The sequence below is a fragment of the Canis lupus genome, chromosome 29 (genome assembly GCF_048164855.1).
Source record: "Canis lupus baileyi chromosome 29, mCanLup2.hap1, whole genome shotgun sequence".
Lineage (NCBI taxonomy): Eukaryota > Metazoa > Chordata > Mammalia > Carnivora > Canidae > Canis > Canis lupus.
In genome coordinates, this window is record NC_132866.1 from 13096044 (window position 1) to 13118133 (window position 22090).

At 47.4% G+C, this 22090-nt stretch overlaps 1 long non-coding RNA gene across 10 annotated transcripts in view; it reads right to left on the bottom strand.

Moving 5' to 3' along the window:
• LOC140620802 (uncharacterized) overlaps positions 1-21195 on the bottom strand; it is a 39131-nt gene extending 17936 nt beyond the window's left edge. For 2 of the 10 annotated variants that reach the window (XR_012020508.1, XR_012020509.1), the window contains exons 1-3: positions 10647-10996; positions 5638-5831; positions 2181-2224 (exon numbers count right to left, since the gene is read on the bottom strand). This is a non-coding gene — a long non-coding RNA (uncharacterized lncRNA). Of the gene's footprint in view, positions 1-2180; positions 2225-4789; positions 4899-5637; positions 5832-8339; positions 8714-8742; positions 8936-10646; positions 10998-20832 lie in introns of those variants that run through there. The other 8 variants (XR_012020511.1, XR_012020512.1, XR_012020514.1 and 5 more) reach the window with 8 other exon arrangements.
• Positions 21196-22090: the final 895 nt, after the last annotated feature.

Consider the following 22090-nt stretch of genomic DNA (forward strand, 5'->3'; position numbering starts at 1 on the left):
GGAGGCTAATAAAGCTTGCTGTGCTCCCAGCATGCTCTCTGCTGTCAGAAACCGGCAATTAACTTAATAGGGTTCTTGAAATGGAGTCGATCCGGGAAATGTGGCATGTGTTGACACTCTCCCGCTGATCCAAGCAGCCTCCCACCATTGACTTGCAGGGTCTGTTTGCTATTTGAATTATTTAGGAGCTTGTTATGTGAATTAAAAAGCAGCACTTTGCAGCATTAAGTCTAATATTTTATGATCTTCAATTGATTAGGTGGGCTTTCAGGATTACATGGAAAGGTTAAGATAAAACACGCCTCAGACAGGCAGCTCTCACCAGTCTGCTTTGCTCTTCAAAAATCTAGATGAAAACCCAAAAGGAGCCTGCCTCCCTTTTCCCTTCCAAATGAGTCTTCTGGAACCTGTTTTTGGGGCCATCAAAGAGCTTGTGCACCCTGGGGATACCAGGTGCCCTGGCTTCTCAGGACTAAAGGAGGCTGGTGCCCCATTTATCTACTTTTCGTTTATGTCTTTCTTGGCACAAAGATGGCACTGATGATGCGATGCCCAGAGGGACTGCATCCCAAGCCCAGGCCTGCAAAGGGAGAGCCCTGCTGTGGGTTCCCAGCCACTCAATTGGACCTGGATGGGCACCACTGCCACACCTGCCCTTGGCCAAGGGTGTGTCTAACACACCTCCCTCGACCACACGTGCCAATTCATGCTTTCTTTGGCCTGCCAGCTGTCACCACCCTCTTCCTTGGCCAAGACAATAGTTTTGCACTGGTCTTCTCCCATCACCCCCATTCCAATCCACCATACATTCTGCAGCCAAACCTAGTTCTGGCTATGAAACTCCCCTGTTCAGAAACATTCAGTGGCTCCCCATTGCCTATTAAGTATGTACTCATCAACCTGAGCCCCAATCCTTTTTCTAGTCTCATCTCCTTTTTTTTTTTAAGATTTTATTCATTATTCATGAGAGAGAGAGTGAGAGAGAGGCAGAGACACAGGCAGAGGGCGAAGCAGGCTCCATCCAAGGAGCCTGATGTGGGACTCGATCCCGGAACTTGATCCCGGGACTCCAAGATCATGCCCTGGGCTGAAGGCAGGTGCCAAACTGCTGAGCCACCCAGGGATCCCCCGCCTCATCTCCTATTGCCCCCATATCAACCAATCAGATGGAGCTACTTGCTATTCTTTAAAAACACTTTTGCTTTCTTAACTCTCAAGCTTTGCTCATGCCATTCACTTGCTGCATTACATCTCCCTTCTTCATCTACTGAAACTCTACTAGTCCTTGATAATGAAGAGTAAATAAGTACATAGTATAGAGGTTCCTATATTCTAAGAACTATAAATATGATTATTTAATATTCATAATCCTGTAAGATAGGTATCTTTATTATTTGCATTTTATAAATGGCAAAACTGAGGTTCAGGCCAGTTGGCTAACTTACTTCCCGAAAATCACTTGGCTACCTGGGATTTAAATGCAGGTCAACAAAGCTCATCTCAATCTCACTTCCTTGGTAAAGCCATTCCTGCCTTTACCTGGGTGGCCTTTCTCCTCTGAGGTTTGCAGTGTCCACTTTTCCACTGCACTGACTTATTCAGGCAGCAAGTATAGGTACATGGCTCTCTTCTGTACCAGGATATCAATGTCTTGGGACAGTTGGGGCCTCCCTTGTATCACTGCAGGGCTTAGGATTTGCACACAGTAGGTGTTGACTCAAGCAGGCCATCAGCCTGACCACAGGGTGGCTCCCCACCCCAAAGTCACAGGCCCCGGAAGACTACCTGGTCCCTCTTGTACTTCAAAGGAGTAGAAGGAGGCACTGCTAGGTGCTAAGTGAGTGACAGCACAAGCTCTAAAGGGTGACTTGAATTTGAATTTCCAAGCAACCCCTCTTTCAACCATGCAACCTTAGCCTCACTGAGCTAGGGGTTCTCACCTGTAAATGGAAATAACAGTAGTCCCCACTCCATAAGGAAATTATCAAAACTAAGTGCAATAACGCTTCAAAAGCACATGGCCCCTAGCACACATTAGGGGCTTAGGAAAAGTTTGCTGTCATTCCCATTGGATTGACCCCAGTGGAGTCTCTAAACCACCTCCTGCAGCTCTGAACCCTGGGCCCAGCATCTCCACACCTCCAGTTCCTCACCTGGAACATGGGCTATTTAAAACTCACCTGATAGGATTACGGGGAAGGACTTCATGAAATAACAGATGGGCCTGGAACAGAACAGACAATCAGTATATGAATAATAGTATGTTATTTTTAATTAATATAACCTCCACCTAAGCTAAGAATATTTACTTTTCTAGAACACCATGAAGACGGTCCTTGACCCCTGGAATCAACAGCTTTGTGCAAAACAAACCCTGCAGCAGACTGTGAAAAGGCCACACAGCCCCCCGCCTCCAGGGGGCACTCAAATTAACAGGGGAGGCAGGATGGAAAGCGCTGATCTCCCCCAGGGCAGGAGGAGGGCAGGACCGCATGCATGGGGAGCCCTGAGCAAAGTCCCAGGAACTCAGCTGGGAGAGGCTACTACTGCCCGAGCCTGTGACCTGTGATCCATCAGATCTGTTGGATGCGATGCCTTCTTAGGAGACCTTCTCCCTGAGAGTCTCGGCGGTCACTCAAATCCCTTAAGTAAGGTGTGGCCTGCTGCAGGGAGGTCCTGAAGCCAGGATGGCGTTCCCAGGACTGTCTCGCCCCACATTGTGCTGGATCTTATTTTTTAAGGCAGTCGAGGTCCTGACGTTGGGCCATGTGGATGAGCTTAAGGGGTCGGGGCCCCAGGAAGTCTCTCAAATATGTGCAAGATCTTACATGAATGTGTGCAGGGAGTTACACTACATAGAGGTTCTAGAAGATTCTGTGTATGTCAGGATAGACTAACTGCTCCCTGCAGTGACAACCCCTCAATCTCAATGGCTTAATGCAACATGTCACAGTCCAAGCAGGCTGATAAGGAGTAGGGGTGAAGAGCAGGGCTCTGCTGGCAGGGCCTCCTCCACTTCCAAAATGTGGCTTCCAAAGTCACCATGAACCCTGACATTCAGCTGGCAGATGGAGGAGGAAATGAGCATAAAAGATCTTACAAGAAACTTTAGGGGTCAGGCCTGGAAACAGCATTTGTTTCCACAGATATGCTCACATTCCACTGGCCAGAACTTGGTCACATGGGGCCCTGGACTGCAAAGGATGTTGGGAAATGTAGTCTTCCTATGTACCCAGGAGGAAAGGAAAACTGGTTTGGAGAAGATATCTCACAGCCCTTCAAAAAGGACTTGTAAAACAAAATAAAACAAAACAAAACAAAAAACCACCAAAAAACCAAAAAGGACTTGTACAGGGGAAGAAAAGCAGAGTATAAAGAAGACTAATAAATACTATTTGCTTTATGTACATTATTCATTTAATCCTCACTACTAGTAGTAGGTTTTTTAGCTTTATGTCCATTTTATAGATAAGAAAACTGAAGCTCAGAAGACTAAGTCACTTGCCAAGGATCACACGGTAGTGAATGGTAGAACCCAGAATACACCTCACTCTTGTCAACATACAGTTTGAAAGGTTCTCCATTTTATGACTTTTGGGTATTACATATTTTGAGGGGGAAAGCAAACATAAATGGAGAAGATAGTTTTGAGCTTGTATTTTAGGGTCAGCTACCATTTGTGGACTGTTTATTCTGTGCCAGACACCGCTTAAAATGCTTTTCCATGTATTGCATAATTAACTCCTCCCACTGACCTTATAAGATTCATCTAGCTGTTACCTCAGCTTTATGGATGAGAAAATGGAGGCACAGAGAAGTTAGGCAATTGTCCCAAGGCCCCACAGCTAGTAAGTAGGGGAACAGGGACTCTACCCCTGGTGGCTACCTCAGTTCCATAGGTATGCAGTGCACCCACCAACCTATGCATGCACTCATGCAGTTGCTCTAGGTCACCCCATGAGATCAAGGCAAATAGAAAACACATATCCTTCATCCTCGAGCCCCCACCATGCAGCCCAGTCCTGCCCCTCTGCCTCAGGGGTCATAGCCTGACAGTGGGAGTCCTCTCAAGAACGTGTCAACACACCAGTAGAGTCACCAGCCACCTGTTGTCTGGGAGCACCATGACAGAGCCCATCAGCCCATGCAGGGTAACTGCTGTCCCCTTTACAACCTCACTCAATCTGCCTGCTGGTTTTATGAAGGTAGTTTTTTTTTTTTACTATCTCCAACCACTGCATCATTTAAGCAAAAATAAATTCAGTGAAGAGCCAGAAGCAAGTCTGGGGTAAACATGGAGGGGAATCAAGGCAACAACATCTCCCTCAACCCACCCTGGCCCTCGGAGGGATGGTTTCACCTAGGGTGAGGTCCGGGGATGGAGAATGTGTCCTCACTTTGCGCCTTGAACAAAGCCAAGATGTTGACCTCAAGCTCATATACAGAAGCAGCAGACTGATGGGTGGGCATGTGGAATGGACACAGAATCAGCCCTCAGTCCAACAGAAGTACTGTGTGCAGGTGGATCCCTAAGTCAGAGGGGTGGGTGGGGGATGTAAAAGCACCGAGGTCGAGGGAGGGGGACACTCAGACAAAGGTAGAGCTTTGGGAGGAAGGAAGAGGGCAGCCCCCACATGCCAGCTCTGCACCAGGACCTGTGGAGCTGTGGCAAAGACGCCAGGACCCGAGTCAGCCAGACTTCCCTCGGGACCAGCTCCTCCATTCATTAGCCCCATTGTTTCACCTCTCAGTTTCTCGGCCTATGAAATGGGTGTAATGTCCGGCTCACCTCACAGGGCTATGGGAAGGCCTGGGGCGTTGAGCATGTGGAGCACCCTGCCCAAGGTCTGGAGGGAAGCCGAATCCAAGTGTTGGCCCAGGGGCCTTTGAATACAGGCCTCTCAGAAACAAACAAACAAAAAGTAACAGACTTAGTCGTCTAATCACCTGTATCGCCAAACAAGACACCTCATTATAGTCATTTGTTTTGCAATTAAAATAAACACCTCTTCATTTTTCTTGGGCCGTGTGCAGGATCAAGGAGGGGGCCAGTGGCTTGTCCCCTGCTCTCCCAGGCCCAGCACGGACCAGTGCCCATAGAACTGAATGTTTCTGAAGTCAGCAGTTCTCACTTGAGAGCGCACGTCCCCGGACGTTATCTTCATTAATCCTCCCCATGGCCCTGGGAGGCAGGTGGAGCCGACCTCATGACCCTCATTCTACAGGCAAGGAAATGGAGACGCCCCAAGGGTTTCATTTAGCAAAAGTAGCAGCGCAGGGGCTCCGAGCCAGGTCCTCTGGATCCAAACACAGGGTGTTTTTGGTGACCCCAATGGGGTTCAGCACCCTCTTGGCTGCCTGAGGCCTGGCAGGCGGGCGCCAGGATAAGAGCATGGGCCCTGGAGTGAGACTGTGGGTTCCAGTCCCAGCTCTGCCATTTACTGTCCCAGAGACCTTACTTGTCCCCAAGCTGCTGGACCTCTCTGTCTCATCCCTAAAATGGAGCTAATGTCACTTCCTTCGCCTCAGATTCTGTGATGCGTGTAAAGCAATTAAAACAGGGCCCCGTGTCTACAGAAAGAGCCAGTAGGCATCACTACTGGTACCCTGTGTGGGGAACCACACCCGCCCACCTACCTTCTCTGTTTGCTTCTGATGCTCCGTACCCCCTGGATGGCCGATGCTGTGTCTTCTCCATCCTGGAGACGGAGATAGAGGGTCAGGGCGGCGTGGGGGTCTGGGGTGCGGGCTCTGGTTCCAAGTTCAGACCTCATCACTCCCTGGCTGTGTAACCCTGGTGAACTCTATGTGTGCTTTGAGCTTATTTCCTTCTGCAGAAAAGGAGATAATAATAGAATCTGTTTCAGAGAGCTATAACCCATTAAGTGATGTCACACACATGAAGTATCTAGAACAGTCCCTGGCACAAGGGAAGCACTAAACAAGTATTAGCTATTATTGTATCTATGTCCCCGGCACCCACCACTGGGCTCGGTCCAAAGGCGCTAAGCAACTGGTTTTGGAAGTATGAATGAGTTGAATATTTATGCTTCTTGTTCTCTGGATAGCTAGAGGTCTTCAAATTCTTTCCCAGAGATACGACCCCGGGATGGGAGTTGGCCACCCAGGATGGTGACCGTGTCTGAGATACTCATTGTTTATAATGGCCTCACTGAGTAAATAAATAGTGTGAGATGGGGAGCCAGGCCAGGCCTTCCAGAAATACTCTGTCCCTGGCTCCAGCTTGGGCACAAAGACACAGTGACCCTAGCCAGTTGACTCATCACCCCAACATGAGCTGAACTGCTGAGGCAGCCCCACCCAGCCTCTCTCAGCCCTCACTGGCTCCTTCACATGGCCTGGCAAGCCCAGCAGGAGCCAGTCTAATAGAAGCAGCTGGCTCTGGGGAGGGGGAAAAGCAGGTGTGATCTGTGATGAGTGCCAAGGAGGGGAATCAAAGGAGCAGAAAGTCTTGGCTGGGGAGGTTGAGGACAAAAGGTGGGCGCCCAGTGATGTCATCACTATAAGGGGGGGGGGATGAAGGTGACACTGGAAAGCAGGTAGCATTGCTACTCTGCGGGGTGAAGGTCTACAGAGCCCCTGGGCAATTAGGGGAGAAATCAAGACTGGGAAGAAAATCCGGAAGGCCCCCCATCACTTCCCAGGATCATGGGAGGGCTCAGAAAAGACTGGTTCCAACCTCATGGTCAAAACGAGTCAGTGTACCAAGACACCGAGAAAAGTCTCTAAATGACACTTTTCTTGAAAACCTCCTCTCTTTCAGGAAATTGTCTACTTACTTAAAAAAATATATATAAATATATATATAATATATATATAAATTCCATGCTGATGGTTTCACATCACTTAGATGCGATATGGTTCCACCACTTTGACATATAGGTCAGAAGATGAGACTCCATTCATCCACCTACAGTTTTTACTGAGCACTTACTACCTAGTGGACAATGATCAAAGCACTGGGACCTGCAGAGAACAAGAGGAAGCAAGTCCCCATCTCACAAAACAGATTTGGGGGAGGAGATAGACAATAAACACAAAACAAAGAGAGGTGAATATTTGGATCGGATAAATATGAGGAAGAAATAAAGAGCTCTGTTAGAGTGATGAGTGGGATGGGAGAGCCAGGTGGTGGTCATGAAGATCTTTCAGAGGTGACAGCTGAGCTGAAGCCTAAAAAGAAGCCAGGATGGGGACAAGGGAAGAGCTCTGCCTGCAAGCACAAAAGGCCCTGAGGCAGGCAGGGACTGTGGTAGGGAGGTCCAAGGAAAGGAAACCGTGTGGCTCTGAGGCGCCCGAGACCTGCTGACGCTTGCAGGCCCTCTACTTTGTGCCTGGCACCCTTCTAGCACTTGACTGGCAGTTGGTTAAGTGCCCGTGAGGACCCCTGAAAGTAGGGCTCCACTATCGACTCCAATGTAGGCCAGAGAGGTTAAGGAGCCTGCCCGGAGTTACCCCCGCCCCCCACCCCCAGGGCAGGCCCGCCAGGATTGCAGCCCGCACCCCTGCACCCCTCTGCCAAATCCCAAATCCCGAGGTCCCTGGCGCAGATCCCAGGCCAGGGCTGGAGGATGCAGCCCCTGTGAGCCTCAGAGAGGAGCTCCTCCGCTTTGGGTCCCGGACCCGGGGAAGTGACGGGTTCCCAGAGTGTGTTAGACGTCGGTTCCATGGCCCTTGGGGAGCCCAGCCCAGCCCAGCCCCAAGCCCCCACGTGCGCTCCAGCTGCCTGCGCTGAGCTCGCGGGGGTCGGGGGTCGGGACCCCAGGCCAGCGCGCCCACCCCCGGCGGGGCGCCCCGGGGACCCCCTTCCCACCCGGGGGGCTGGGGGCGAGGAGTGGCCCTGCTCCCGGGCCCTCGCAGCGCAGGCGCCCCGGACGCGCGGGGCCCAGACCCCGCTTGCAGATCGGCCTCCCCGCGCCCCTCGCTCGGCCGCGCCGCCTCCTCCGGGAGCCCCTGGGGCGCCTCCCCCGGGAGGCCCTTTCTGCCCCTAGGCCGGCCCCGGGCGGGGTGCGGGGGGGGCCCTCCGAGCCCAGGGGGCCCCCCCGGAGCTCCGTGACCCGGGCGCCGCCGCGACTCGGGACGTCCCATCCCATCCCGAGCCTCTGCACCCGCAGGTCGGCGGGCCTGGCGGTGGCGCGGCCTGATTGGCAGGTCCCCCCTTGGCAGGGGTGGGGACGCCGGGGAGGGCTGTTGTGCACAATTGCTGTTTTTACTCCTGCCATCATTAATTCAACTATTGACAGAGAAAGGAGGGTCCGCCGCGGCTTTGTGTCACGCACTCACTGTAATTTACTTGAAAAGAATTAAATCACAATTACCTGCCATTCGTTTTGCATAAAACGAGCTGTGAGGAGCCGGGCGTCGCAGAGTGCTTGGAAGGACAACAGCCCCATTGTTGCCATATTAGAACAATATTTCTCAATTCGAAACTTAAAACATTCGAATTAGCAGCTCTGTTTGACTGCGGTGGCCCTCGGATGGGCACGGCTGACACCCCACCTCGGACTCCAGACGTTACAGTTAACGAGCATAATTTTCATCCATTTGAGTCTAGACCGATCTTTTAAAATCGTCGCATTTATTGCATAAATGTACCTCCCAAATGTTGGAAAGGAAAACGCAACCTTTTATCTGTTAGGGAGCCCAGTTGATAAATTATCTAAACGCCACGAAAATTCCTCCTGCTGGAGCTAAAAGGAGAGCAAACTGTAATTAACTCACTTGAGATTTGTTTAAATGTCCAAAGAAATCACACTGCTTCTCCAATAAAGTTACTTCTGTTCTCATTTCTCCCCTTTCAGATTACGGTCATCAGGTAAACACGAGTGATTAGCTTTTAAGCCAACGTTTTTCAAGTGTACTTAAAATATTCAATTCTGCAAAATTACATCACTGCGAACCTGTGTGTTCAGCAAATTTGAAGCCAGGCTGGGTTTTAACAACTTCTGTAAAAGTAAACTGCTGCTTTGAGTGAGCTGTAGTTTCCATTAGCAGTAATAGTTTTTCAGTAACAAAATGTAACTGTTCAATCAAGCTTGAATATTAAAAGGAACCCAGTTACTAATTGTAAGAACTCTGGAACCAGCAGGAAAAACAGCAAATAGAAAAATACAATTGGTAACAGGGAGAGTTGTGTCTGCGCAGGGAGAGTAACATATTAGAGCAACTTTCTGCATATGAAAATAAAGAGAAGTGACGGAAAATAAGGTTGAAATTAGTAAAGATGAACGACCAGAAAGGTAGAGTTTTTAAAATCTGAGTGGTTAAAAAAAAAAAAAAAAAGTAGCTGAAATGTAGATTTAGTGCAGAGAATAATTAAAGTGTGAAATAAGAAAACTTACAACCTAGAAAAGCCAGTCAGAAAAGGAGTAAAAACACATTTGCTATTGCTAACACTGGATTTTCCTAATTTTCAAAAATGCAGTTTTGTGATTGAAATGTTATCGGTATTTTAAGAGGTTTTTTTTGTTTTTTAAAGTGAAAGCTGCTAGTTGATTTTTTTGTTTAACGAGTAGCCTTTTCCTGTAAAGAAAACATATTTTATTGTCTGTTCCCTTTTATTTTTTTAATGAGTGTGAAAATTAAAATGTTCACTTTGATTTTTAGTGACTTAAAAATTTGTAAGTAATTTTTCCTTTTGTGTGTGTGTGTGAGAGAGAGAGAGAGAGAAGAACCGTTTGGCTTCAGCAGAAAACAAATTACAAGTGGATCAAACCAAGGACTCAACTCTATTTTCATGACTGGGGTTTTGAAGAATAATCCATAGAGATGGGGGAGGAAAGGATTCATCAGGCAAATGAAACAAAGTCCCTGATCTATATTCCTATTCTGATATCACCTCGTGGAATATCGGGAACATTTTAAGTTCCAGCCTAAGCCATGAATTCCTTCAGAACAAATCAAATGTCTTTAAAGAATATTTCTGTTTGAAAAGGAATTAAGCTCTCCTGAAAGAATTTTAAAGGTTGTGATATTCACAGTCTGATAAAGCAGCACCTTTAATGAAATTCTAATTAGCAATTTCATGCACTTTGCTATTAGTCATATCAGATTAGTGCACATTTTCACAGCCTTCCTTTAATTAAGTGCACTTATTCCAAGTTTCAAACACTTTCCTTATAAGATGAAAACTGTGCTGAAATGTTATTTAGTAAACAGAGGAAGTGTGAAAGTGTAGGTGTGCGTGTGTACAGGGGCGGACATTTTTAACTATCTACAAATTTTTTTACATTTATAGAGTTGGTGAACTCAGGTTTTCATTCCTTCTTTTCTTGTGTTCTCAATGTTTCCTTGGGATTTCTAAGGGACCTATTCAGATCCTCAGTCCAAGTGCACATCGTGCGTATTTTTGCTTGAAACGTATATTCTGGATGCCTATATCTATATGTGGGAGGATTTTTTTTTTTGTTTCAAACATCTTTTCTCTATGTGTGTGTGTGTTTGTATTAGTATGTATGTGTAGTGTATATACATATATACATATATATGGGGGGAGAGAGAGAGAGAGAATCAGAGAGAGGGGGAGTGAAAGAGGGAAACTGCGCAACATACAATATTTAGTTTTTGACGTCTCTGAAAAGCAGTGAGAAACCATTTGCCCATATAACATCCCCCACCCCTGTCACCTTTTGCAGGCACCTCTTTTCCTTTGAAAACAGCGATATGATGTCTTTCGACCTTCTAAATTTCATTCTGAAGCTCCAGCAAGGAGCCAGCAGCTAGTTTCGGGAGCCGGATCCATGGAGCACAGGATATCTTCCTTCATGTCAGACCCCACTTCTCCACTGTGAGAGCTCAGTAGTCAAGCCAGTCTTTTCCAGGCAAAGCAGGACCTAGTCTGGGGGCTCCAACCCTGCACACCCCCTGAATCCCCCGATCATCCCTCCCTCCCAGCCTGCTGGAGGGTTGTTCCAATTCAGGGAGATTGTATTGTCTGTGAATTAACCTGATCTTATCTGTAGGCTTTTGTCAAGCGGAAATTTTTGTTGCCTGTTTTGCTCAGAGGTTGAAACTTGTAATATATTAACTAATTGCTTGCATCTCTAACACATGTTCTCTTGTTGGTGTCATTCATTTATACTGTAACATTTTTGACATTTTTAGATCGTCTCTTGGGACTCCTGGGCCTCTTAGCAGTTCCCTCCATGAAGAGTGTTTGCCTAATGATTACTGACTGACATCTCAATAACGAGCAACGGAGGAGTTGGGTGCATCTATTGAAGAGTTCGGGTGTGTGCGTGTGTGCGTGCGTGCATATGTGTGTGTGTGTGTGTTTTAATTCATGGTCCACTTTGTCAAGTCATGTGTGAGCCATAATTTAAGCTAATAATTACCAGACATGAATTCAATGAAACATTGGTGTCTACACTTAAAAAAAAAAAAAATCGTCCTGAATTTTAATGCATTCAGAAAACGTTTGCCTAGGGCCAGGCTGGGTCCAACACGCATATGGAAGCACTTTAAAAGTGATAAATGATTTGGAATCTACCCTGTCTACTGGTGTGCTTCTCAGGAAAGAAAATTAGAGCTAACAGGTGTTAGATAGGGAATGCTGGGGCATTTTAATAGAATTGTCAAAATGTTGGTACCAGATGTTGACATTAATGCACACAACTCGGAACGTAATGCCGGGCCGCCATTTAAATGATTATTTGTTTAAATTTCAAGTCGCCAGCAGGAAATCCTTACTTTGTTCAGCACCTTACTCTACACACCATCCCCCTGCTCTTTCCCCTACGATTTGCATCAAAGTGCAGTGGCTGCTCAGCTCACATATGCATGCTTTAAATAATCCATGCCTGTCAAATTTCATTTTTTCTTTTCAGATCATACTCATCACATCCCCATCCTCGCCAGCCTTGAAGTCCGCCTCAATGTATTCGTTTATGAGAAAAAATGATTTAAATACTGCCAGTTACAGGCTAATTAATCTTTGAACTCCTCGGCAACTTCAAATGTATATAGCAAGTAATCTGCATGAACTTGTAATTACTATGTATTTATACGATCTTTTCCATGTAATCACCAAGTCGTTACATGGTTATGTGAGCCTTGTAAATCATGGTGATAGCAGAAAACGAATCTTGCCCACGCCACTGCAAACAGCCCATGCGGGAGCCGCTGGTATCCACCACAGTCAATTAATCGAAGGATCCGGAAAGACTCGACGCTTTAAAGGACACTCCAACGCCTGCCTGCGATACAGTCCCAACTTAAAGAAATATCAGGGGATTGAGAGACTGGTGAGGTGGGCAGAGAGCAGCCTTTGCATCCCAGTTTTGTACAAAGACCGTGATTGGTTTGGGCCATTTATTCCTGCAGGAGTTGAAAGGCAATTAGAAAAAAAAAAAAAAAAAGTCTAGGCAAAATCCGTTGGTTGTGCAAGCAGTGCTTCTGCTGTGACTTGGGGGAAGGTCCTGAAATAAATTCCAGTGTGAGTTTCAAGAGCAAACCCGGAGGCAGACTTAGGTTGTCATCTTTTTGAACCCAATTAAAGCGGAAGCAAAACCTCCAGTTTTTGCACACCGGGGCTTCCAGTCCCAACTCTTCAAAAGTCAAATTCTGTGTGTGTGTGTGTGTGTGTGTGTGTGTATACACATATATTTGTGTGTCTGTGTGTCTGCATGCAAGAACTAACGTATACCTTCAAAAACCACTTTGGACCATGCAGGCCCTATTGTTCGAAAGCAACCCCCATATGGGAAGGCCCCTTCTCTCCTCCTTGGGAGGTCCCCTCCTCTCTCCTCAACTGGACAGCTGAGGTCTGGTTTTCCTTGGCGCAAGAAAGGGTGAAGCAATACACAGAACCGTGGCCTTTCTGGGAGCTCCGATGGGCCACTCAGAACAGAGCCAGGGGGATCAAGAGGCTAAGCCTGGACTGGATTCTGAATTTCTGCAGTCATGAGCTTCGCTCTTTTCTCAGCCCTACTCAGGAATAAGGAGGCGGAACGTAGGCAACATGCCTGGAGGCTCCATCAGGACCTCTGCTCACCCGGACCCTTGCCTGGAGCTCCCAACACAGACCCAGACCATGCCCCCAACCCACTCAGAGGCTCACCCGTCTAGACTGCCCTGTCCCATACGGTAACCACCAGCCACAAATGGCCATATAAATAATTAACATGAAAGATTAGGTTTCTTGTTGCACAAGCCACATTTCAAGTGTTCAAAATGTGGCCAGTGGCTACCATATTGGATAGTGCGGATACAGAATATGTTCAAGACTGTTGGTCTAGAACTCTACGTAATTTGCTGTTTCGGTCCTGATATTTTCCCGCCCAGAGACAGTGGCATTTAGCAGCACCTAAGCACAAAATCAGAGAGGTTTCCCTGAGCCCATCAAGAGGCTGCCTTGCCTCGCCAGGAAGACCTCTCCTCACTATACCTGGCCTTTTGTGCAGGGTCAAGGTCAGGCCTCGGGCTGAGTGGGTCACTCAGAGCTCAGTGGGTACCAGCTGTGAGGAACAGAGTCTCCAGGCCCCACAGAGCCCTGGAATAGGCCTGAGGCCATGGAGGCCTCGACGTGGCTAGTGGCTAGTTCTGCTAGCCAAATTAATATTTGCATCGTGGAGATGCCAGCCTTTGCCTGTATAAACCTGGGATGCCACTCTGCCTTCTAGGGTAAGAGATTCCAGTCTCATTAGCTAGGAAGAAATTCTAATTATTCATTATATTTCAACATAGAAGCTGTTATTGGCTGCTTGACTGATATTTTATGCTACTCCCGATTACGGCTGTTCTTCGAGAGCTACCACAGGCCAGGCCACTTACATCTTGAATCCTCACAACAATGCTATGAGGCGAAAACTGTGATCCCATCTTACAGATGGGAAGATTAAGGCAAAGATGTACTCACTGACTCCACCAAAGCCTCATGGCTCATGAGCAGTGGATCAGGATCCAAACCTCACACCCTTCACCATCCCACACAGGTCTGTTTATTAGCCTTGTATGAGATGTCTCTGCTCCCCATAGTCATCCAGGAAGCTCAGTGGAGTGCCTGGTTTTTCCAAATGCTCAGCAGGTCTCATTGTCAGCATGGGATTCCTTATCTGCTTCACTCCCCTGATAGCTATGGATTGACCAGCCCTTACCCCCTATAGCGCTTCTTAAACTGGGCCCAATTTTCCACCTTTCGCCATATCCATTCCTCCTTTGCAATGGGACTTTGCAGCTCCTTTCCTCAAGAGCTAGGATGTATTTTGCAAAGTGTATTTCTAAATCTAAGCTGGTCTTGTGACTTGGCTTTAGCCAGTAAAATGTGGCAGAGGCAACCATCAACCTACCACTTCTGAGAGTATGTCTTGAGACATCGCATCCTTTCGAATCCTGACACTACCGCCTAAATGAGCTTTGGCTATCCTGTTAGATAATGAGAAATAAATGGCCCAATTGTCCCCAATGCACAGCTAATAGCCAGCCAACATCCAGAAGCAAAGCCACCTCAGTGACCTGCAGCTCACCACAGATACATGAGCATGCATATTCAGGAAAGAAGAACATCCCAGCTGAGCCCAACCGAATCCGTTGATCCATAAAATCATAAATAAGTGGTGGTTAGGTCACTATATTTGGGAATGGCTTGTTTCACAGCAGGTGCTAATTATAACACACCCTCTAAGCTGGATGGTTTTTCTTATGGCCTAAGAACTACTCATATTGTAATCTTCACTGCTTTGGTTGACTGGTTATCTCTCAGGGCTATGTAAGAACTTCTGCTAGAGACCCCAAAACCCATCAACCTGGCAAGTGTCAACTGTGCTCTTGTGCTCTTCCTATCACCCCTCCCTGAGTATCATGAAATATCTGCTTGCTGAGCAGCTGACAAATGAGAAATTTTATTTAAAAATCAGTGGCTATTGGACTTGAGATTCATTCCCACTTTTGGTTCTCATTTCGGACCAAACCACAAAACCTCCCACATCCACCAAGATGCTTGCCTTTATTTTCTTTCCTTTCATAGCCAGAAATCTAGAAGCACATGCCAGTCCCTCCCAGACCCATCAGCAGCCAGCAGGGCTGGGTGAGTCTTCACCCAACTTATCTTCCATTTTCCTATTGGATCCATGGATTCCAGGCCTTCCCAAACCCAGAGTGGAACTCTCATTGGAAACCCTGTAGGGCCTGGGGTCTGGAGCAGTGCTGCAGAGCCCACAATACATTCCATGCAGCTGGAAGTGAGATTCTGGAAGCTGGGTCATGGCCAAGCTGGGCTGTTCCAGCAAACTCCACAGAGCTTCAGTGCTCAGTACTTTGGGTTTTATGGGTTTGCTCTGTGGAGGTGAGTTCCAGAGATCCCTATACACTTTATACTCCACATTCATTCAATATGTAGGTTTTTGTCCTACTGTGTGCAAGCAAGACTGGGAGGGATAAAGCTGGGAAAGAAAGAGGCCTATACTTAAAAAGAGCACCCTGGCGGGTAGGTATAAAAAAGAAAAATGATGTCAAAAAGCAGAATGTCCCCCAGAGAATAAAAAAATGAAGAGCTGCTATTTACAGACACTCAGGACTTGCCAAGCACTCTTCCAATTAGTCTAACATGCATTAATTCACTTAACACTCACAAATATCCTACTATGAGAGCACTATTACTGTGTCCCATTTTATAGATGGGAAAACTGAGGCTTAGGGAGGTTAAATTATACAAAGCAGTCCCTACCACGTTCCTGACAACATCCATGTAAATTCAGTGCATGGAAGGTACTGAGTGATAGACTGATGTGTTAAAAATAGATATCCATCTCAAGGGTGTAGAACAGAGAAAATATCTAGCTTCTAATGCACATCTGATTATTCAAACATCAAAAATGATTAATACATCAAAATAATTAAAACCTTAAAATATTAATTAAAATTTAGACAAAAGAATTGCTAGAATAATTCCTTACACCAAATACTTGACCTCTTGGCTGCCCTGAAGTGTGTTTTAAAGCAAAAAGAATGAGTTTTAATCTGGGCAAGAAGCATTTGTTGAGAAGGAAGCTTTGCTGCAGAGCCAGAGAGACCAGCTCAGCTCTGAACATGCTCCTGAGCTGAGAGGCTCCGCGTCTGGTGAGCCAAGCAGAGCCTGGGAGCTGGCAAAGGGCTTCTCCCCCGCAGCTGGGTGGCTTTGGGCTAATCACTTAACTTCTCTGAGTGTCAGTTCCTCAGCTTAGCATGGATAACAACTTTCCAGGCCTCTTGGGCTTTTCGTAAGGCTCCATTAGAATGTTGGACCAATATGTTGTCAATCAGCCGTGTGAACTGTCAAGCACCTATGCTCCAAGTCAGGCTTCTCAAAAATATGGACAATGTGTGGTCCGCGGACCTGCGGCATCTACATCACCAGCGAACCAGTTAGAATGCAAATTCTCCGGCCCTAACCCTCCTGAATTGGAATCTCTGAAAGTGGGGCCCATCCATCTCCTCCAACAATCCTTTGCCTGGTAAAGTTCGAGAACTCCCATCTTAAGTAATGCCCGTTCTGCAGGAGAGCCCCAGCTTACAACCGTGGGCCCAGGGGAATTATGGAGAGTGGCCTTCCGATCTCCCCGGTGTCTCGGAGTGTACTCTAGATTGCATGCTCCCGACAAATGGCTCCTATGAGCCCAGCAGCCTTCCTAAGAGATGGAGATCACGTTATCACCATGGAGACGGGACTAGGAAAAGGGAGTAGGAAGGAAGGAAGGAGGGAAGACAGGTAGGCAGGCTTTCTCCAGAAACTGCCTTTAGAACAACTAGAAACAACTGGAATTAGAGACCACGGTCATAGGTCCCAAGACCTGAGTGGCCCCGAGGATCCTGCCTGTGGGGGCTGTTTCCATGTCAACAATCACGCCGTCATCTGTAGGCTACAGGTCACTCACTGGTCCTTGCTTCCAGAGCCCTGGTGTGGCCTCGAAATTCTGCGCACAATGCTCCACGCTGCTCCTACTTATTTGCCAGACCTGACCTAGTCTCTCCCCCTTCACTATAGACATGAGTAAACTGAGGCTCAGACGACAGCTCCCCCAGGCATGCAGGGTGCGTACACAGCTCACAGTGCCTCACACAGCTCATTCTTCTTGGCCCTTTGCAACTACTGGGACTGCTGAGAGGGAAGAAGGGGAGAAATATTGCAACTTTTGGGGAAGCAAGTGTGAGCCATCTGCGGGGAAGTAGCCTCAACTCTGACCTCACCAGGCAGAGATCGCCCATTTTTCAGATGAACAAATGGAGGTGCGGTGAGATCAACTGGCTTGCCTCGGTGGCTAAGAGGCATCTAGCTTGTACTTCCTGACACTACCTGGTCCTTGGATATTTGATCTGAAGCATAGATTGCCTTTGACCTAAGGGACCCCACTTGCTGCTGGCCTGAAATTCTCATATTGGGGCTTCATTCCAATGGATCTGGAGATCAATTTGGCCTTCTAGAGTCTTATCTGTGAGACTCGGACCCTAACTACAAATGTGGCCAGACGTTGGCAGCGAGCTGAGAATAAGGCCATGCCACCGGTTTGGCCATTTCCATGTGGCTGGCCTTTATTATTTACTCAAAATTGTACTTTACATTGATTTGCTTTTTTCTTAATCACTTTAATACGTTTGTTGTAAAAGAACACTTCACATTAGTATTGGAAATGGAAAGCCAGTTTCACTCACCAGAACTCATTAAAGCAAATATCCAACCTTCAAAATAGAAAAATGTTCCTCAGTGTGATACCTCCAGTCAACTCACACGCCAGCAGCACGACACATGGTGTATATGAGGAAAGCCCACACCCAGGGAAGTGTGAGCTGGGAGAGAGGAAGGGCAAGAAATTCTCATTTCTGTGCTGAGGCTCCATGGTGTCTTTCGGAGAAGTCCCAGGGAGTGGAGGGAGGGGTGGGATGTGGCTTTGGCTTGGCCACTTCTATTGCAAGCCTCAATATCTTCAGCTCTAAAAGGAGGCTAAACATGATCATTCTTTCCCCCTCAGGATGCTTGGGAGGTTGATTAATTGGGATTGTGTCTGTTTGTGAGCTTTATAAAGAATGACACAGCAGAAAATTGAATGTTTGAGATTTATTTATCATTTTATTTTATTTCTTCATCATAGGTGTATTCATTAATCCCCATTCCTATTTCCCCCATCCCCTCACCCAACCCCTTCAGTAACATCAGTTCGTTCTCTAGAGTTAGGAGTCTGTTTCTTGGTTTGTCGCGCTCTCTCTCTTTTTCCCCCGTTGCTAGTTTGTTTTGTTTCTTAAATTCCACATATGAGTGAAATCATGTGGTATTTGTCTTCCTCTGACTTATTTCACTTAGAATGTCCGAGATTATTATTCTCAGCTCCCCCCATAGGGTGGAGATGCCAGTCCTGAGCAGATGAAGGTTGCACAAGGGAGGTTGCTTTTGGAGGAAACTGTGTAACATTTGTCATGGCGACATGTAAACAGAAGCAGAGAAAATATAAATAAGAGTAGACCATCAAGACTAGGGATAGCAAAAGAGGCGTATGCAGGTCATATGGGATCACATAGTTGCCCTAATTTGGCTTCAGAGTGAACACTGAGCCTCCTGGTGGCAAAAGGGAAAAGGGAATGAAGGAGGAAAGCAAAGAAGTGTTTTAGCTTCTTGGGGGAATACAGAGCTCTTCCTAGTCTTGAATTAAAAACTCAGTTTTTCACACAGGGACCCTAGGTGACAGGAAAAATAGTCCTATCACAGGGCTGTCCATCTTGCCTCAGTAGCCCCTGCAGAGTCACTTCTGAATCTTATAACGCACCCTGACTGCTTTCCGATTCTGTTTCATTTTGTGACTATGTCCACACTGTGCACAATGGGAAGAGTGCTGAACTATGAGCCCGCAAACCCCAGTTCCAGTCCTGGTTTGTGGGACCCCCCACACTAGATAGCTGGCTCTAGCTAGCCAAAACTACTCCATCTGGTGGTGCGGCCCTGAAAATCACGTAGTCCATTGTGAAGGCATCAGAAACACTCACAGGGCAATACTGAAGGGGAAAAAGACAGGAGGCAAAACCTTAGCTGTGGCATGCTTCACCTGTATCACGGATGTAGAAGAATGCCAAGGACGGAGTGGTTAAGAACACGGGGCAGGTGGTAGGGTCTGTCCCGGCTCAAACCTTACCTCTCACCTGCCACTGAGAGGCCTCGGGCAAGCCTCTGTTTTCTTATCTGCAAATGAAGGTAATAGTAGTACCTACCTGATATGGTTGTTCTGAGGAATAAATAAATTAACATGTAACCAGCCCTTATAATAGTGCCTGGCACACCAAGCATTCATGTGTGTGTGTACCTGCATGTGAGTGTGCACGTATGTGGATGTGTGTATCTGCATGTGAGCATGTATGTGTGAATACCTGCATGCAAGTGTGTGTGAACCTGCATGTGAGTGTGCATGCATGTGTATGTGTATATCTGCGTGAGCATGTATGTGTGTGTACCTGCATGTGCGTATGCATGCATGTGTATGTGTGTGCCTGCATGTGAGTGTGTACAACTGTGCATGCATGTACCTGCATGTGAGTGTGTGTGGCAATGGAGAAGAATCCAAAAGGAAAAAATCTAAAATGGTAAATATCATCTGATGGTGATTTTGTTTTTCTTCTTTATGCTTTACTTTTCAAATGATTTTCTTTATTTTACTTTTCTACTCAGGGGTGTGGGAATGTTTTACATTTGACTTTCATCACCTGCAAAATCAGAATCACAAGCTTTGTTCAATATCCCTCCCAGGGGCGCTGTGAGGTTTAAAGGAGACACTGAACACAGGAGTTTCTAAACTGTGAAGAGCTGTACCCGAGGCGGGCAGGGTTACCTGTATAAGCTGACTGGAGCCCTGAACCTCCAGTTCTTTGAGCAGGGTCCCCCAAGAGCGAGCCCTCTGACCGTGTTCTCCCTTACACTCTGGCCCAGAATCTGGGTTGGGGGCTACCTCCCTCACTCAAGTGAGTTCTCTCTGAACCCCTCCCAAAAGGTCTCTTGAGCAGCAAAAACATAGGTCCCCCTGTGTAGCCATCAAATGTCCTCCAGCCCCTCCAGTTTTTGAGCTGGCTAGTCCTTTATCATCCCCTTCCTGGTGGAAAGAAAACCTTTCCGGCGCCCTCCCACCCACATGCACCCCTACTCCTATTGCAATCCAGCCTCTGAATGTTTTCCATTAAATTCAGTGATTCCTCAAAAAAAAAAAAAGTGTGGGGTCTCCTTCCTTGGGCATTTATCCCACTACTCGGGGAAATGTCTGGAGCCAGACTTCTTCTCCAGCTTCCTGATCCAAATTCATATCTAGAAATGAAATTTTAAAATAACTAATAGGCCCTTCTGGGCTTTTCCACATTTTCTTTTTGAGGGTTTCTTTTTTTTTTTTTTTTCCTTAAAGCAAATTTGGCGTCTTCAGCGAGATACCACCGTATATTTATGGGAGTTTAATAACTTCTTCCATTAATAACATAGACAAACTAATTTACCCAAACGTGTCTGTTTTAAACTCTGGGAACAAAGGGTGGGAGGATGAAAATCAATCTTTCCTTTGTACTTGAGCCACTGACCCGTTAAAGCTTTGAAGATCATTTCTTTAAGAAATTGTGAGGAGTTATTTAACTACAAACAGCAGCTACCTTCCCATTCCAGCTGCGTAATCAAGCATAATAAATTAGAACTTTAAAAAAGTTGACTCCATTTTTTTTTTTTTTTTTTTGGATAACCGAAAAAATCCTTAGTAGCACTTTGACAAATCAGCTTTGTGGCAGACACCAGCGAACCTGCCTCACCCTGGAGCTGGTTAAGCCGAGCCCAGGCCGTCTGGAGAATTCTTGATTGGAGGCTGTTGGGAGAAACCCAGGTCTTACCTTTGAAGCAGGGCTTGATAAAGCTGCTGTGGCTGGCAGGAGGAGCGGGTGCTCAGGGACTCAGTCACCCCGAGCGGGATGGCAATTTCCGGCCTCTCCCCAACACCCACCAGACCGAGGGCCACTCCGTGAGCAGGAGCAGTTCAGTCCCAGGCTCCCCTGGGAGCGGCACGGAACCCCCTCCTGAATCTGGTCAGCATTCCTCCATGCAAACCATTCTGATCCACTTTGATAAAAATCAGTCTCCGTGGGTCTTGAAAGAGTCAAAGGCCCTTCTTAATCAAATGATCAACTGTTCATTTTGAAAGCTTGACTGGTTCAATTAAGATCACAGGCAGGAGACAGGCCGGTCATATTACCCTCCTTTCCAGCTGGTCTGGCCAGTTGCCGTCCCCAAGACCTACCTTTGACCAGCCTACTCCTGTGCCTGCCCGGTGGAGCATTCCACCATGAAATCTGACCACCCTTCAAGGCCCTATTCCGTGCCCACCTCCTCCCAGAAGCCTTCTCTGGCCCTACCAGCTGGCCGTGACCTCTCTCTCCAACCACCACCCCAGAACCTCGCAGCCACCCTGTGTGTCCCTTCACTCAGCGTTTCACAGATATCTGCCCTCAGCGGCTCTTTACCTTCCTACGAGCAACCAGACTGTCCCCTCCCTGGGGAGCCTCCCAGCCCAACGGGGTGTCTGTGAGCCTGTCCTGATGCCTGCAGATGGTCCTTTCTAGCCCCGTGTGGCCTCGCAAACAGGCAGCCCTTGATGACAAAGGGTTGGCTTCCCTAAGTTTACTTGTGAATCAGTTGTTTGGAATTCAGAATGTGCCCTTTCGTTTTTTTCCAGAATAACAATGTTCTTAAATGAGGCGATCCCGTTCTGGAGGGGCCAGGCCCCAGGCTAGCCCGCAGAGTCCTATTTTGTCTAGAACCGAACGGCTGTGCTTTCAACAGACAGACGCCAGTTAACAGTGCTAATCCACTGTGAGCTAAATAACTTTCATGGGCTAGCCTCGGAACTTGACCCCCATTACCCACTAAAGGGAAATGCCTCGGTGAGCAGCACACGCCCCTCCCCGCACGTCCCCCTACTCGTGCCCTGCCACAGCAGCTGGCAGGCTGCTACACCCGGGCAAGGCCCGGAATCCCCTGCTGCCGCTGGCACCCCCAGACCTGGCCAGCCTGGTTGCACCTGAAACAAAAGCAGAGAGAGCTCAGAGAACTGTCGTCAGCCAGAGCCTGCCCCTGGCCGAGCCAGTAGTCGGA